Source organism: Falco punctatus (assembly GCF_963210335.1).
Source record: "Falco punctatus genome assembly, chromosome: 3".
NCBI lineage: Eukaryota > Metazoa > Chordata > Aves > Falconiformes > Falconidae > Falco > Falco punctatus.
The window spans coordinates 87,597,556-87,615,758 of NC_137582.1; the positions used below are offsets into that span (position 1 = coordinate 87,597,556).

Genomic DNA, 18,203 nt, shown 5'->3' on the forward strand with positions numbered 1-18,203 from the left:
TAAGACTAAAGGAACATTCCCTGTTCTTGTGCCACACAGGTTCCCAACCATTAGCTAAGGCCAAAGCAGCCATTAAAACTCCTGGCCATGCCATGGTCCTCTTGCATTTAATAGTATAGGTTCCCCCCAGCACAAGGACAGAGATCCCAGAGGTACATGATGTTTTTTGACTCCCTGCCACCAAAAGGTTTCAGCCCATTTGAGTCCTCCAAGTAGCTCATGCCCTTTCCCTGCCTCCCTGTCACCCCAGGGCTTCAGCACGGTGATATCCCCCAACCCCAACAGGCAGGTGATGAGGCTTGAGAAATGCTTGATGCAAAGGACCTGGCAGCAGAAAGGCATGAAGAAGCCAGCCGGTAAAGAGTTTAATCTGAACAACCTTGCTCAGAAAAGCCAGGACCAGCAGAGTGAGGATCTGCTCAAACTATGTGGAGTATATAACAGAAGGTGCTGGCTTGAGTCAAAAAAGCATCAGCATGAACATTATAAAGGTGTCTCTGCTGCTCATAATGGTACCCTTCATGTGTCCTCCATCTCATGCTGCCGAGGACAGGGTTTCTGCCTGCCCTGTGGATGTACTATTTGCTTGCTTTTTAACATGTGTCTACTACCACCAAATGCAGAACAGAAACTCCCTCTCCCTGTGAAATTTGCCCCAGAAAACCCTGAGTTGTAAAGCAGAGGAACTCGTAGACCAGCACTTTACCTCTGGGTCGTAAACCATCACATATATTAGCAGTGAATATTTTTTTTTTCCTTGCCTGAATTATGTGCTGATCTCATTCATCTTGGGAAAAGCACAGGGTGTTCTCATCCAGGCTATACCTGGCAAGCTGCATACACTGTGACAGAGGGAGCGAACTTCTGAGCAAGCTCTGCAGTGGCTGCTGTCGGGCTTCTTGTGGTTTATTTCTTGAGCGAGAGGCCGGCTTCTTCACCTGGCATTCTTGAGAGAGATGAAGGGTAAGTCAGCAAATCAGCTTCATGCACTGCAAACATCCTCTGCTTTCAGCCATGGCAGAATTAGCTCAGGTCGGGATTTGCTGGTAGCTGGGTGAGAAATGTCTGCAGGGCTTTCTCCCCCCGACCTCCTCTGGAGGGAGAAAACAAGCAATCATGTTTAATATGCTGCATGGAGGCAGTTGCAGGAGCTGTAGTACCCGGTATGGCTCAGCAAGCACTGCCGGGGAGATCAACAGGGAACATTCCTGATGCTATTTTAAACATCAGCAGAAAATGCGAGCTAGCAACACCGAATTCAATGGGGCTGCACAAAGCCAAGAGCAGCGACAGAGGCATGAGCTGCCTGCCCATGCAGCAGGGATCCCACACGCCACAGAGCGAGCTGTTCACACCAATGTGTGGGCTGCTCAGTCGGTCGCTCGGTTTGTTGGTATATTTGCTAACGGTGACATTGCTTTGACACGTCAGCTGGTAAGCCCGCGTCTGGATGCCTCGGGGTCATGCAGGCACCTCTGTTTCAGCCCTGGGGACAGAAGCTTAGATCCGCTGGCCGGGGTTAAAAATGAATCACAGCTAAGCTGTTCAAAGGGATCCGCGCTGCCGCCAAGCCAACGTGAGTGCTCTGCGCCTGCCAGTGCAGGTGGAAGTTGCATGCCTGGCTCCAAGGGGGGATGCAGCTCTTGCCGGGTGACTGCCGAAAAGCGCCCCTGCTCTGCCAGCTCTTTCTGGAGCCTCTTGCCTTGCTTGCCTGGGAGAGGACAGAAAGAGGGCATGTTGCGGGATTGCTGCAGCCGGTGGGTGCTGCTTAAAGGCAGTGTGTGAGATTAAGGGCTGTAAAGATACCGCAGCAACCCCTAGTTTAAGAATAATGAATACTGCAGGTCTGGCTACTGCAGGAAATGTCCCCTTTGTAAATCATGCTGTTTGGAGCAAGAAGAGCAATTAATGCGGATTCTGCTGCAGCTCATTTTGGTCGGGTTGATTTGGGAAGAGGATGTTTGCTGGCAGCTAAAGGAGGCAGCCTGTGAGACTGGTTAAGACGCAGGATTACCAGACCAGGCTGGTGTTTCAAAATGGTATAATAATCTCAAGGCAGGGGAACATGGTTCAGTATGATTTACTTTCTGAGACAGTCAGGAGGGGTGAGACCTTAGCTTAGAGGGCTCTTCTTACCTTATTTTTTTTCCCCCCAAAGACAGAGCCTGTTTTGCAAAGCCCAGACACCACAATGATGGGCACTGCTGAAAACAGTTATCTTGCCTGCCATCTGAATGCCAGGCCTTTTCAGAAATAATGTTTGTGCAAGCAAAACAGCCCAGTCACAGAGGAAATTTTTAATGCCCTGGTTTTGTGCATGGGTGTGTATGCATCTGTGTCTGGGGGAGGAGGTGTGAACTGTTCGTTGTACCCCAGATCTTGTCTTTGCAGCCATAGCATTGCAGTAGCTGTGATGATGGGTATTACACAGGCAGGGCTGTGCTCTTAAAAGGACAGCCTAGCTGGGTGTAACACAGTGATCGTTCCTGGTGCTTTCAGTGCTCACAGTCTTGGGCATCTCATAGTTAAAGCTGGTGCTTGTTTCTCAAAAGCTGGCATCAAGCACCCAGTGCTATGAGTGCACAGATGCAGCAAGGATGTGAGGTCTGAGTTCATACACAACTCCAACTGGGGCAAAGTAGCGAAAATGCCAAGGAGGGCAACTTGGTAGTGTTGATTTGGACAGGATGGAGATTGGAAAGGAGGGCAAATAGCAACAAATCCTCCTGGAGAGGAGGCGACCAGGGACCAGAATGGAGAGACAGCATTTGTGGTGCTGGGACAGCTCCTGGGGTGTGGAGGGGCGAGGGTATGTAAGCACCTGTGCATGTGATGGCAGGGACTGCTCCCTGCGCTGACCCATCTCTGTCTGCACTCACCAGCCAGTGCATGAAGTCACAAATGAGAGATTTTGTGTGTCTGCAAAAAAAGGGACCTTTGCTCCTTCCCCACTTCTCTATTATAAACTTCAGATTCAAACACTGCTTCAGCTCTCCTTCCAGAAGGAAAAGAGCAGTTTCTGTGAAGGCTGATTTTTTAAAAGCAATGGCAGAAGGAACCTAAAGCACAACCTTCCTCCTGCATAACTTTACTCTGTTCTAATTCCCAGTGGCTGCTTCAGGACTGATCATGACCAAACTACTCAGCAGTGTAAGGGTGCTTCCCCTGCAGAAGCAGCAATCTGCCATGGATTGCTACTTCATTTTCCTTAACTACAGGTTTTACACTAAATTTATGGTCTGTATTATTTTGTTTAATATGGTTGAGGACAAAGGACCTTCTGTACCAAGCAACCATATTAAGTCATGCCTATTAAACTTCACCCTGTGAAACCAGAGGGGCTAACCGCTGCAGGCTTTGGTGGTAGTCATGCTGTTTCTAGCCTTGAAGATTACAGGAACCTAGTGTAGACCAACATCAGTATAGTCAGAAAGGCTGGAGGTCTGGTAGTAGAAGAGCAAGAACAGTGCATGAGGGAAGGCTTCCAGCTCTCTGGCTTGCAGGACGCTTCCAGCTGTCTTTTATTTTCAGCCTACGCCTAAGGTGGAAAAGGAGATGGGGGGTGGGGGGTGGGGGTGGGGGTGGGTGGGGCGGGGTTGTCCCTTCACAATTTATTGATAGTTTGTTAAGCAGGGATTGAAAGGAGGCTCTGGCTAGCAACTGGGCATTCCTGTCATTTATTTCCTCCTGCAGCTAGTGCTAATTCATGATCTGAATCTCCAGGAATCTCTTCATCCTCTTCTGAAGCATGGTCACTGCTTTGCTTGGCAGGGATCAGAAACCTAGTTATAATCTGCTAATAAAGTGAGTGTGGCATTTTAGCCCTCCCACCTTCCCCCCAAGAAGGGACCAAGCACCACCAGTAAACTGATCTTGGCTGAGCTGCTCTCCTGGACTGACATCCACAGGGTGCCTCTCTCTGCCATGAAGGTCTGTGTCAATGCAAGCTGCTCTGAGAAGATGGATCCAGACCCAAAACTAGGTGAGGGCAAAGATCTCCAACACTCCAGGGCAAGGGGGATTAGATCACACAGAAAGCAATCACCTTGCCAGCGGCTGCACGTATATGCTGAAGCAACCACGTAGCCCACAGCTTCTATACAAAGACACTGACCTGAACAGCAGCCAGATCATTTTTTATGAGAATGCACCATTCTTGAGCAATTTTTCCAGCACATCCCACGCAAACAGGTTTTCCTTGAACACCACATGGCAGCATTTACCATCTCATGCCAGCTTTCTTTTTTTTCTAATTGTAAAGTGTGGAGGCTTCTCACGTATCACTTACCGTCTCTATGCTGGTGAGCACAGAGTCTGAGCATTGTATCCTTGCAGACACAAAATCCAGCACTAAACCTTTTTGATGCAACCAGTTCTGCTGAAGTCAGGCAAGATCCCATCTTTCTGCAGAAATCTGAGGCCTTTGACCTGACACATATATACCAGTCTAATAACATGTCATTCCTCTTCTCATCACTGCATCAGCCTTCCCAGGAAGCCCACGTTGACTCTTCCCAGTTTGCATGCAGTGGGTTGCACTGCAGAAACGATGTTGATCCTTCAAGACTGGCACTAGCTATTATTGTCCATGATATTTTGCTAAATCAGCTAAATTCTTGGTGGTAAAAAAGGGACATGGAGGGAAAATGGATAGTGTCTGTAAAGTCAGAAGTGACATCCCACACACTTGTGGCCCAATGTAGCCTGTGCCCACTCTGACCTGGAGTTTAAGATACTGTGAAAACAGGGTATTTTTAAGGCATTATTTGGTCCAATTTATCAACTTCCACTGCACAACAGTACCTCGGGGCAGACAGGATGTATCACCAGATACATTAATTGTACTTCTTTGTTAGTGGCGAGTGATGGACGTGCTATTTTGTTCCTAACTAAGAGAATGAAATAACCAGAATCTCTCCCTGCCCACATGGGAGAGCTGGAAGGATGATTCTAGGGGAGCATGTCTGCTCCCTGGCAGACAGTCCTTTTTAATCTGAGCTTGCAAGCTCATCATGTCCCTCATTTCTGTATGCAGGAGGGAAGGGGAAGCAAAAGCAGTGCCGCCTTTCCTGCTAGTCTGGCCCTTGGTACCCTGCACATTGACCTGACTTGAAGAGCAGGAGAAAAAGAGTATTTGGATCCCAAGATTCAAGATGATCTAATGAAAATTTCCCCTGTGTTGTCTCATTCAGCAGAAGACTGATATTCTAGTTCTTTCTTGACCCTGATCACCCTGAAAAGTCCTTTAATTTTAACCTGTCAAAAAAGGACTAAGGGATACAAAACTTGAGCGCCAAACAAAACAAAAAAAAAATCAGCAGAAATTTAGTATTTTCCTTTATTTGTAATGTGATGCACTAAATAATGCTCATAAGTTGCAAATGCCTGGGGAAAACTGTTTTCATCATACAGTTTTACAAGGGAGAGAAGAAGCAAATCTTACAGTCATGCAAAGGTGGAGTGAGCCTTGTCCCTGTGCAATGCTGGAGGCAGACTGAATAACCTTCTAGATCTCCTCTACTTGTCCTGTAAGACCTATTTTGGGGTATTTGAGATAATTCTTAGCTAACTGTTAGGCACAGGAGCAGCTTCCAACTGGGATCGTGACTGTCATTAGCTGGGAACTCCTGTGTTTGATTCCTGTGTTCACGAATATCAAGCAAATACCTGTTAGGAGAGGGAGGGAATGAGCCAGGTTCTTCTCAGTTTGTGGTCCATGGGCTACTTGCCACTGCCAGAGGATTCAGTGTGGTTTGGAAGGGAGGAGAGGGTGTTTCAGATAACAATTCTCACATGCACAAGCTAACAGAGAAAACACTGATAAACACACAAAGAAAAACACAGCTTAACTTCGCTTTAACAACCCATGGAAACCACAGCAGCAGTGCTGCACAAGGTGGTCTCAGCATGCTTGCATCCAAAAATTAATTGGCCTCAAGAGTGAAAAAACGTTGATAACTTGCTAATGCATTATGCAGTTCTCATCTGAACATCCTAAGCATCTGAATTTCGCCCTTAGTGAGCTGCATTAGGCTGCAGAGCAGCCTGCTATTGGAAAGCTTTGGCAGTAACGGCAGAGAGGCTGGATGCTCTTGGCATCCATTTTGACAAGTCTATTGTGCAGATGGGTTCACAGAGCTGTACTGGGTACCACTGGGAACAGTGGCCTCTTCTGCGACTGGGCAAGAGCTGTGGCTCTCTACACGTTGTACAGTATCCGCTTTGGCCTCCGGCACAAAGCCCTGTGAGCAACGAAGCCGGGACCACGTTGCCTTTTTGTATGAAGTCTGGGCAGACACATCCAGGTCACTCGCTCCAGACAGCATTCACGACCTGCATTTTTGCCATCTTCCAGTTGCCTGGAGGGGAGCTCGGTGCCTTGGCAGCAGCCCTGTTACTGTCCCCAGGGTCTCTGGGTTGTGCTGTCTGCTGGAGCATGGCCGGAGCGTGTAGCAGCTCAGGCACTTGGGAATAGTCCACCACATCCTGCTTGGTTGTGAGGCACCTCACGCCATGGGGCCTTTTGGGTTCCTTTAGGCACACAGCCCATTCTCCACTGGCTGAAGGGAGATCCAAGAACCGGATTTAACTGTAGCTCACCCTCCCCTTCCTTCTCCTTGATCCTCTAGGAGGAATAAATGCAAAAGAGAATTAAGGTCATCCACGGACAAGGCAAGTCCACGCTAATCTCTCTGTGAAGCCTTGGTGGAGTCCAGCATTCGAGCTCTGGGAACTATTGGGAAACGGATAATCAAGCAGGAAAGGCCAGATTTTGGTAGCTGTGAAGAGGGGAGGCACACTTTACCCATGCCACAGAAAGAAAGGTGAGGGTTTCCTTCTGCTCCAGGCTTTGTACACTAAAGTACTGGAAGACAAAAGACTGTGCAACTCTTCTTGTTGGGCTAAGGGAAGGGAGGAGGGAAAACACAATGGCTCAAGAATGATTTTCACACCCACCGGGCAGCTCATTTCTGTACATACCCCTCCCATGCTTGCTCCCATGGCATTTTTAGTACTTGTCCTTGTATGCATTCAAGAGGGAAAGAAAATCTGACAGTACATTCTTCCAGCAGATCTTCCCTTTTTTTTTTTTTTTTCCTGAGGCCAGCTACCCATCTCAATAAAGACTTTTCTCAACCATCCTGGAGAGAGAACCGAAAGTGCAGGATCAGCTGAAAAAGATAAACTTGCTGCAAGCAAACCCGACACCCACTGCAACATCCAAGAGACCAGAAACTTCATTTGCTTTGTTTCTATACAACTGATCAATTGAAACCAATCAATGGAACACTGTGGGTTAGCATGTTCCTGCCGCCACTCCGTGGGCTTGTGGTGCCGCCTGAACAGCAGATCAGAATTAGCCTGCACACTAACACACACACAAGTACACCCTCCTCCAGCGAGATCCCACGTCCTCTTGCACACTTGTTTTGGCTCTCAGTAAGAAAGGCCAGTTCAAAGCAATCATCCCAGGTGACAGGACGTATCATGGATGTCTATTATCTAAAGCTCAGCCTAGATAAGACAGAGATTTTGACATCCCTTTCCTCCCAAGCTTTCTCCCTAAATCTTCTAAAAGCACAGTGGGCAACAAAATGCGTTATCTGCCATGCAGACACGGCTCCTGAATGCCACCTCACACCTCTCTTTTGAGGTCCATGAATTTAGGCTGCAGTTGAACCTTGTGGATTTTTTCAAGCCCAGCTTCTCCAGCCCTGCAGGTAAATCTCTTACCTACCTCTCCCTTCCTCTGTTACTAAAGTACCTTCAATGGGCCCTGTTCATGCTTCGCTTTTACCCATTCAGGATACTACCATGGAGATTTTTCTCCTGACCTCTCCCTTTTGTCTTGCTTCCCAGCCTCTATCCCTCCACTGGCTCCTCCCATCCCATAGCATCAAACTCAGATCTTCACTCTCAAAGCCCTGTGACTTCTCTGACCATGGCCATTGCCTCCAACAACCAGCCCACGATGACAACCTCTGTGGACAACCTCCTCATACTTTCTACCACATCTTTGGAAAGGGCTCCTCAGAAACATCCAAAAATCAATGCCACATCAGTCCCCCCAGCCCCTGGTAGAAACTCATCTTTGCCCCCAGTATCTGCACAATGGTCAGATTGCCACAGGCCATACTGGCAAGCATCACTTTCCTTCCCCACGTTCCCCTGTTTGCCTGAGTCCACCCATTTTCCTATGTCTCAATCTTGGAAAAGCAAATGTAAGGGTTTGTTGCACAGCACAGCTTAGCCCAGCTGCAGCTTCTTGTCCTATGGCAACAGAAACCAGGAATAATAATAGCAAGGGGGTGACTCATTAAAACCAATAACCTCAATAATTAGGCTTACTTAACTTTTCCAATTGTATAAACAACTAGGGAAAAAATATCTTAATCTGTTCCAGTATTTTTTACTTTTCCAGTTTCTCACACAGCAATTGTCAGTATTGGGTACTTGTCTCAGTCAAATTTCCTCTCTACACAACAGTAAGTTCATAGAGTGAGGTGAAACATTTGCTTTGCCCACATTCTGTTAATGCTAAAGACTCTCCAGCACCTCTTTGTTTCTGAGCAAGGATAAACCCAGCTGCAGCCCTGCCTTGGTGCTGACACTGTTCCAGCTGCTGTTGCTATAGGAAAAAAAAACAAAGGCAGAACTGTCCAAGTTTTGAGTTCCTGAAAAATTTGTTTAAATCGGCAGGGATAGAATCTGAATGCAATTTTCTCTCCAGATCTGATGCTCAGTGAGTGCATCTCTGCCATCCACCACTGCATTCAGCTGCTGCTGGTTGAAGTTGTACCTTGGACGCAGCCTCTTCTCTGCTACCCCTGCTACATGCACCTCTCTAAATGACTCTTACCTGCCCATTGACTTTTGTCAGAGGCAGAGAAGGAGGCATGGACCAAGACAAGAGCTGTGCATGGGATTAAGAAGCCATCAGAAGTGGAAGAACACTTGGGAGAAGGAACCTGCGGGACAGATGGGCAGGTAGCCTGGGGGCAGTGGAGCAAAGAGACTGGGACAAGGTGGCTCCTGAGATAAGGAGCAGTGCTGGTGGCAGAAGGTGAAAGAGAGGAGACAGGGACCCAGCAAGGAAGTTATGAGAGGACGGGGCTGAAAAGAGGATGAAGGGACCAAACTAGGAAAAGAGGAGGGCTTCAGACCCCTGAGCAGAGCCTCTCACTCCACTCCTCTTCCTCAGTCCTTCACCTTGCATTTCAGGCACACCAGGACCTTGTGTTCAACTCTCTTTTTTTAATTGCAAAAGATCTCAGCATCCTGCAGCTCCCAGGCACAGTGGCAGCAGGAGCAGCTACTGAACCAGCACTGCCCTGAAACTGGCTGTTTAGATCCCAGAAGGGCAACTGCCCTGATGTCAGCACTGGGGAAGCTTTAGTGTAGACAAGACCTCAAGAATTTGACCTCCAGGCTGTCAAACCTGCCCTATAGCCCTCAATGCCCCCAAAACACCCAATGAGTACAATAATACAGTGTTAAAAATGGAAAGTGCTTATGGAGAGAGATCAGCTTGCTTTGTTAGGCAGTAGGCAGTTGTATGTCCTGCAATTCCTTTTGATGTAAATGTGTGAAATTACACATTTATTGCAAGATTCAAATGTAGCCATGGCAACATGATTATCAAACAGTTGCATATGGAAGTGTAAATCCATAGATTTCTGGTTGGTGAGATTAAACTGCCCAGGGACAGGGCTCAATGTACACCAAGCCCAGGCTCTTCATGTCCAAAAGGAATCAGCTCTGGCTTCGGTGCCTGGGAAAAATCCATTTCTTTGCATTCAAATTGTCTCCATTCAGCTGGGCTGACCACCAAGCAGATGCGGAAGCGTAACTGTACAAGTTGATACCCTCAGCAGAGATACATCATGCAACTTCTTGTACACTGCTACACAGGGCAGCACTGTCTTCAAGGCTGGTTTAAACAAACTCCTTTGCTCAGCCTTGCAAGGGCCAAGGAGAGTTCAGCCAGAAGCTGCGTCTCTGAAGAGTGGGTTTAAGTTACACTTTGAGCAATCATCAGGCTGCATTCATAGATTTACCATGCAAGAAAACAGGCTGGGCAGCCAATGGCACCGTGTTTGGAGCAGCCAGGGCATTCCCCCACCCACGGTGTGTTCATGTGACAGCGATCTGGTGACATCTGAAGCGAGTACAGGAAAGCTGGCATGCGTACTGGCTGCAAGTAGGAAAAGGCTGTGCCCTTACAGCTTCAAAACTGTGACCTTGCCGGCCATGCCTTGAAAACAGGGCCCATAAATTAATTTTCCACAGCCCCCAGTTACGGGCTGAGCCGTAGTATTGCAGCCAAGGAAAGTCTGTTGCAGTCTTCTGCCTTCTGCCCTGGGCATGGGGCAGGCTCCAAAACCTCACATAGCAGTGTTTGTACATAGACTGTTTGTACATAGACTGTGCTCAGCTCTGAGCCCTGTTGTGTCTGGAGTGATGAGTATATCATCAAGTGGGCTGTGAAGCAACCGCAAAGCTGTTACTAAAAGAAAAAAAAAAAAAAAAGGAACATGAGGAACATGCACCCCAGCACGGAGGCAGGACAGTGGGGAGGAAATAAAAGTTTTAAATGGACACACAAATTTTGGCAGAATTTGGCTGTAAATGAAAACAGAGTAATGGAAGTGCAAATTTGTCCTTGTTTTGCTTTTCTCCAGAGACTTGAGGAGGCTCTTTCACAGAGAAACATCAAAGCAGGGCACGGTCCTCCAGCAGGCACCTGTGAGGTATTCACAGCCCTGAGGTTTGGGTACCTGAGGCAAGACCCCTGGCATCCCTCTGTAATCAACAGCAAAGCAGGTTACACCTAAAATGTTCAATGGCAATGCCCACAATCTATCATATAGAAATTCACAGGGTGGCTTCCTTGGTAGGATGTTCCTACAGTTAATTAACCTCTGATCCTTATTTCCAGAGGGAACATCTCTTGTTTCTGTCTCTGGGAAATAGCTCTTGCAGCACTTTGCCTAACAGATTAGACAGCCTGCTCAAACCTGGTACCTTCTTCTGCCACAGGTATTTCTGGGGACAGATCAAATCCCTTTTAGCCTTCTCTGCTGCAAGGCAAACATAACAGAGCTCCACCAGACTCTTGTTTCCAAACCTTCTCAGTATGTGAAATCCCACATCAGCTGCCTTCCTCAGTTACTTCCTCTGTATGGTGAGGTTTTATAGCAGAACCTCTTTATCTTTGCTCAGAGACTATTTTAAATAGTACTGTTTCACAGCATTTTTTTGTCTTGGAAAAAAAGATAGGCTCTTGTCAATAAAGACAACCCTTTCTCAGTAAACATGAGGCTTTTGATTTTAAAAGTGACAAATAGTGTTTCTTAATTTAAAAAATATTAATTTCCACAAGTTGTTTTAGAAAATTAATAAAAACTACTGCTGCACTAACTGCTGTTACCAAAACAATTTTCACATCAGCTTCTGCCTGTGGCCATGCAGATATGGGTCATTTCACATACAGACTTGCCTTCCAGGCTGCAGCAGGTTAAGTATCTGATTTTTGGTTAGCCGTAAATTATCGCTAAAATAAAGGCACCACAGCCCTGCCGTTAACGCTGCCTGATGCAATGCCCAGACTCCTGCAATGTGGGAGTGCCAGCGTGCTGCAGAACTGTCCAAGCCAGGCTGACGTGGCATCTACTCCCCAAACATGGTCTCTCCTGCTTGAGAAAATGGCCCAAACCCCGCTAAGAGGGGAGGTGAAGCTGTTGCCTGCATCTCCTCGTTCCCTTCGCTGCACTGCCCGTTGTAGTCCTTTGATCTCTGTAACTGGAGAATACTAATGGGAGCACTAGAATCTGAAGTGGCTTAAAGCCATTTTCTTTATCGCTGGATTAGTGCTGGGAGGGCATGAAATCTGCCAGCGCTCAGCTCAGAGCAAGTCAAGAGCTTTCTGCTTCTCGCAAAGGTTGAGTATGCTAAGTGTAGCGGCCTGCCTCACTACAGCATGGCTAACTGCTTTTATGAATGGAGTTAAAAACAACAGATGCTGTGAAGCTGTTGCTAAGAAGCTTTTTTTTTTTTTTTTTTTCTGGTGTCCTGACTGCTCCAGCCAATGTAAGCCACAGAGCTCCCAAACACCACACAGCCCTGAAATCAAGGAAGTGGGCAGGAAAAGAAAAGCACAGGTTCCCTATCTGTTCTCTGCCTGTGTTTAGTTGAGCAGTTACACAATTCCAGATCTGTGATTATTCCTGGCAAGGTTTGTTCGTCTCATGGGAGACTTTTGGAATAACACGGTGCTTTTGTAGGGAGTGTCAACCACCAGGCGAACGTGCCTTCCAGATCTGATTTTTTTTTTTTTTTAAATAATAATGTAAGTAATTGTTTCTTTACAGTTTGGTCTTTGCCTTTTAATGACTCACATTTCTACCTTGTCAGCTTTCAGCACAGGCCCTGCCCTCCCTCCCAGTACTACAATCCTCCCAGATCTCACCCACTGTGCCAGGTCACCCAGGGTGAAATCATGAAAGATGAGAATCCATTTTGTCAGCGCCTTGTCCAGATGTTCTGCTTATGGGGGCTGCTTTTAGGGGGCTGTAGAAACTATGGGCACGGCTGTCAGCAGGCATAAAAAACGAGGTGCAAGCCTGCCTCTAATACTTTCAAGTAGAGGTTTGTCTGTGGTTTATTATTTGGACAAATCCAGATGCATTTTCACAGAGACAGCAATAGACTCTGATCCCCAGCACTGCTTCTGTGCCAAGCATCTCAGTCCTGTTCCAGCCTCCTGTGGTGCAAACATACTCTTTAAAATAAAGAGGGAGAAAGCTTAAACATTCATAAAACTAATTCTTTAGTTTTAATCTCAGTGAAATATGACTGCACCTTTTAAAAAAGTTTTTTTTGTGTGTGTAACTTTTCACTTTTCCTTCTTCTCTGAAAAATGTATTCAACTTGAGGCAGGGAGCAACTACAGAAAATTTCAGGCTGAATGGTTAAAGCACAGCCAACTTGTAAAGTAATTGGAAACATAGAAGGGAAAGTGTTTGGTAACATGGGATAAAAGATGCTATGTAAGTGGAGGATTCTTTTTTATTGCAAGCTCTCCTCTCTCCGATACTTTAATTGTGTTTTGCCTGATCCCTTGACAGTTCATTAATTTTTTGTCCAGTTGCAGACTGTTGAGTGCAGATAAATTTCAGGCTATTATGGGAACACCCTAGAAGTTTATATAGAAAGGAAACTCTCTGTTTCCTGTATCATCCTTCTGGGGATCTTGAAAGAGTTCACAAAAGCCACTTAAGCAAACTTTCTTTGCTGGATAACGGAAGGAAAGGAAACTGTGAACAAGCAAACAACACTCAATTCCATGAGACAAGAGATACTCATAGGTCATTAGAGAGAAAGTAAAGTCAATGAATGCAACACACACACACACACACATGCACACACACAGTACCTTGTACTTGGGAATTCTGCACCTGTGCACTATTTCTGATCTATAAAAAGGGACATCATGCAAACCTCCAGTGAGACAGGTGGTGGAATATCTGTCCCTGCAATGCGTGAAAACTTTCTGAAGTTTTTTGCAATTCAAATATATCACGGGCTGAGTTGCAAATGGTCATGGATCAGCTGAACAGCTTCACTTTCTTCCTGTCATTAACAGTACAGTTGCCAGAGGTCTGCTGCAACCAGGTCTGTATCTTTTGTCACGTACAAATCAAAAGCATAGGTCTGAGTAGCTGTAAGTTTTGCTGGGTCTGGCTTCAAGTGCAGAATTCAGATGGAGCTCAGAGAGCTGAGGCAAAACACAGCATCAAGTGTGCAAATGCAGCCTCTGCCTCCAAGCCCTGGAAATATTGGGAACTCCAATTTCTAGGCTTGTCTCTGAATTTTACACTAGTTTTCTAAGGGTGTGAGGTTGGTTCAACAGTATGCCGCCTTTCCTAAACGTCTTGGCTTCAGCTGCATTTCAGAGGGAGATCAAAACCACAGAGTAGATGAAATGCTGCAAGTTTGTTAAAGTAAGTGCTTAAAGGAGGAGTTTTGCAAGTGGCTCATCTGGAATATGGATTTTGTGGTATTTCAGATGAGTAAATCCACATGGTAGAAAGACCTTGTATCTGCTTAAACCACAGGAAAACAGGTTGAAGTTTGCAGTTAACAGAAAGGCACAGACCTGTAAGAGAAGAAACAGTTTGGGGCAATACTTGGCTAGCAGTAAGCAAAGCAGGGCAGGGGGGAATGGAGTAAAAGGGGAACAGTACAGCAGCATCTCTCACTTCTGGCAAATGAAGCTCAAAACAAGCCAGAAGGGATGATATAAAATACATATCCACTATAAAAAACACTCGCCTTTCTCAGAAGATGAAGAGTTTGTGCAGCAGGGTAACTGATGATCAATATGAAAGGACCAGGCCATCTGGTAGGTCATTTCCAGGACTATCTATCAGGAGAAAACAATCTACATTTCAACTTGGTTCAGTGCCCTGTACTCCCTGAACAATGCTCTGAACTTCCTCAGCCATGCTCCAACCACAGCCTCACCAAACCATACTGAGAGGTCATGGGGAACAGTGTTGCCTGTCAGGGTTCAGAAAAGAAACCCTAAAGGCAACATCATGGGTTTGCTGAGCACCTCAGAAGACAGGTGAAAGAGAGAGTGAACTACGGTGCCAGCAGCACCAGGCCTGCAGTTCAAGTCTGGTAGATGATCAGACTTTTTTTAGGTAGGGCTTGTAGAAATAGGACAAGGGGGAATGGATTTAACCAAAAGAGGGTAGATTTAGATTAAACATTAGGAAGAAATTCTTTACTGTGAGGTTGGTGAGGCACTGGCACATGCTGCCCAGTGAAGCTGTGGATGCCCCATCCCTGAAAGTGTTCAAAGCCAGGTTGGATGGGGCTTTGAGCAACTGGTCTGGTGGCAGGTGTCCCTGCCCATGGCAGGGGCTTGGAACTAGATGGTCTTTAAGGTCCCTTCCTGAACCGTTTGATTCTGTGATAAGAAAAAATGAGAGGTGGTTGGTGGCTGTTCTGTACTTGTATCATTGAAGGGAGGATTTCTGTCTCCAAGGGCACTGACTGAATTTTTGAAAGGCATTTAAGAAAATATCAATTGTGAAAAACATTTTTTTTTTCTGGCAGATTCTGCAACATATGCTTCTGGTCTGACCAAAACCACTAACAAGGGGAAAAAAGAGTGAGGAAGATACATGAAACTTTTGCCAGATGGAAAAAAAAATATTTTGTTCAAATTTGGAGTAATCCATTCAGGCCAATTCTTTTTTAATTGGGACTGGGGAGGGCCTTTTTTGGCAGAAATACAACTGATTACTTTACAGGAAAAATCTAAATGCCTCAAAAACATTTCTGCTGGTCTCTTCTCAAAGTTATCTTCAGGAACAGTGCTTCCCTGGGGAGCTTGTTAAACCTTCCAAATAACCTCATTGCTAGGAACTTTCTTTCCTCTCAGTTTTATTAACTTCTTTATCTTAAGCTATAACCTCTTGAGTCAGCTCTCAAGGTTGTGAATAATCTCCGTTCAAATCATCACCTTCGGAGCTTCTGTCGTCATTCTGTGCTCTGGCCCAGGTGAGCGCTAGGACATCCTTAGGGAGAGCATCTATCTGGACTCAGCATAAATACATTGCCAGTCCAGAAAAATGGGTTGAAACCCATTCAAGGAGAAAGGATCTTTATTCTTATTCTGACATATTCAGAAAATAGCCCCTGCTGCATTTTATTCACTAATAATAGGAGAAGGGGGGGCGGAGCGGCGAGGGAGTGCGGCGGGAAAGGATGGGACCAAAAAACCAGTAATACAAAACTTCTGGTCCTATCAAAGCAGCCCTGGGTCTTTGAGGTACTTAAATTTGGAGCTTAGTTGCCAGGCTCTGTTTATAGATATGGAAAGAAGCTGCTGAACTGATAGGATTGCCCAAGTAAGAAGAGCAGCAGGAAAGCACATCTCTGTTACCTTCCTGATCTCACTGCTGTTGGCACAGTGTTCACACACAGCTCTACAAAAGAACAGTGACACCTCCAGGTCCCCCTCCAGCAGGTTGTGTTGTAGTCCGGGGAAGATCTGGAAAGTGTTTGAGGAAGATTATGAAGTTGCTTGAGAAAGAACTGGAAAGTGCAGCTGTTTCTATAGGGGTTGGAAGTGAGAACTGGAAGGTGACTTACCCTGGAAGAGACAACACGATGTGAAAGGGCCTGACCATTTTCTGCCAGCCTCTGCAAGCTGAAACAAGGTTTAGGACTGTCACATGAGTTAATGTGCATGGTTTATTCAACAGAAAAGTATTCAGTTCTTTATGTAGGGTTTTCTACTAAACCAGCTAGGTGACCAGAGCATATACAATCCGCAGATGAAAAGGAAAGGAAAAGTTGCTCCTTCTGGGAGCAACTAGCTTTTCAATCATTATAGCTGCAAAGTAAAACAAGACTCTAAGAGCAGAAGTGTGCAGTATCCACACTGTGCTTCAGATAGCAGGACTTCCCCAAATCAAACATTGCCTGAAAATTGATGACCGGGGTGATATTCAGTTCTAGGAAAAGGGGAAATTGTTGAACACAACTGTTTTGAGTTAGGTCAAAAACTGTGAATTTGTCCATTTTCACCCAACTTTTAGAGGGGGAAGCAACTAAAAGAACTCTAAAAAAATCTCAGTATTTTCTGGGGATTTTAATTTTCACTCCAATCAACTTTGGACTTTGGAAATGCACTTTATTTTTTCCTCAAAGTTTATAATTACTTAATTACTTTCTTATGAAACACTTCAAGGTCTGCAGTTGTTTGGTTGTGTTTGGAAATTCAAGTAATTAGAATAAAAAGCATTCACTCAATTCATTTGAGTTTTTCGGCCACAGCTACAACAGTCTGCTCAGGGTTATTCTTGAAACTTGGGTTGCTTAAGTCATTTAAATAGATTTCTATTTCAGAAACAAAAAGAGAGCCAACAATTTCACAATTAAAAGCTTGAGGGCTATAAAACTTGGCTTCACCTAAGACTCTTAACATTGTTTTTATTATCTTAATCACTAGGTTCTTTACATACTAATTTTCCATCCCATTGCCAAGCAGTGCCAATCCAACTTGCTTTTCCATCACCCAGGTGATTGTTACTCATGTTTTCAGGAGTACGTTAAAAAAATCCTGAATTTAGTCAGCACAACAGTGTCTATTTTTGCGACTGCTCATGGACCTCTGCTAACACTGAGTCATAGCTGCAAAAGTCACTAGCTTAGGTGTAGCTCCTTCTGAGTTGTTTCTTAGAATTTTCCAAAAATACAGAGAACACTGCTGGTTTTCCAGATGCAGTTTTGATGACACAAGGCTAAACAATTTGAAATCCTGTCTATGCCAGGACTCAGAATATTGCAAACACCAATCAGGTATGTGACCGATTAGGCAAGGCAAGAGATGAGATAAATCACAACATGTGGTTATAACAGGCCTTAGCAAAGCAAAGAGTAAAGCGAATCCTTCAGGAAGGCTATAGAGGCTTCAGGTCCCACCTGGGTGATCAAAACAGACGTGCCAAATAACACGTGCATATCTGAATCCAGCTGTAACTAAAAGGCTGCAAAACAAGAAGGCAGCTTGAACAGGAATTAATGCTCAGTTACTAGAGGTCATGTTTGAGTGTCTAGCGCTACAGACTAAGTGTGCTGTGACTGGATAAAATATGGTATTTTATTCTGCACTGGACTAGACTGACTGGTTATCATCTATAAATTAATCCATGAAATGTGTTGTTATGAGAAAGCATTAAGGAACCAAGATCTTACAGGTGAAACTTCAGTAAATTTGGCTTTCTGGCATGCTGCAGGAGCCTGTGCAGCCAGAAAACTAACTGGTCTTTTTTCTGTATTCACCAGTGTAAACTGGCAATAATACCGGCCAGCTTTCACCAGGGTAAGGCTAATGTGAATGAAGTAATTTGAAAATCATCTCAGAGTTAAACAGACTCCTGTACTTCGGGCTTTGGTTCAGGATTTTGCTTCTTTGCAAACCCAGTGTGATGAAAATCCATTTTTCAATTTGGCTTTGAGTAAAAATAGAGAGACCAAAGTACAAATATCCTTGTGTGGCAATGGAAACCACATAAACATCATAGTCATGGTTTAATATGAGGCAGCTCGGAAGGAAAACTGACTAAACTCAGCTCATTGCCCAAGCAGAGAGAAACAGAAAGAGTAAATAGCCTCCAAAAATG

General features: G+C 45.4%; 1 protein-coding gene across 2 annotated transcripts in view; it reads left to right on the forward strand.

The window, feature by feature from the left end:
- Positions 1-348: 348 nt before the first annotated feature.
- The window catches only part of SLC45A4 (solute carrier family 45 member 4), an 87,474-nt gene continuing 69,619 nt past the window's right edge, over positions 349-18,203 (forward strand). For both annotated transcript variants that reach the window (XM_080381091.1, XM_080381089.1), the window contains exon 1: positions 349-963. The gene's annotated coding sequence lies outside the window, so the exon portion shown is untranslated. The remainder of the gene's footprint in view (positions 964-18,203) is intronic.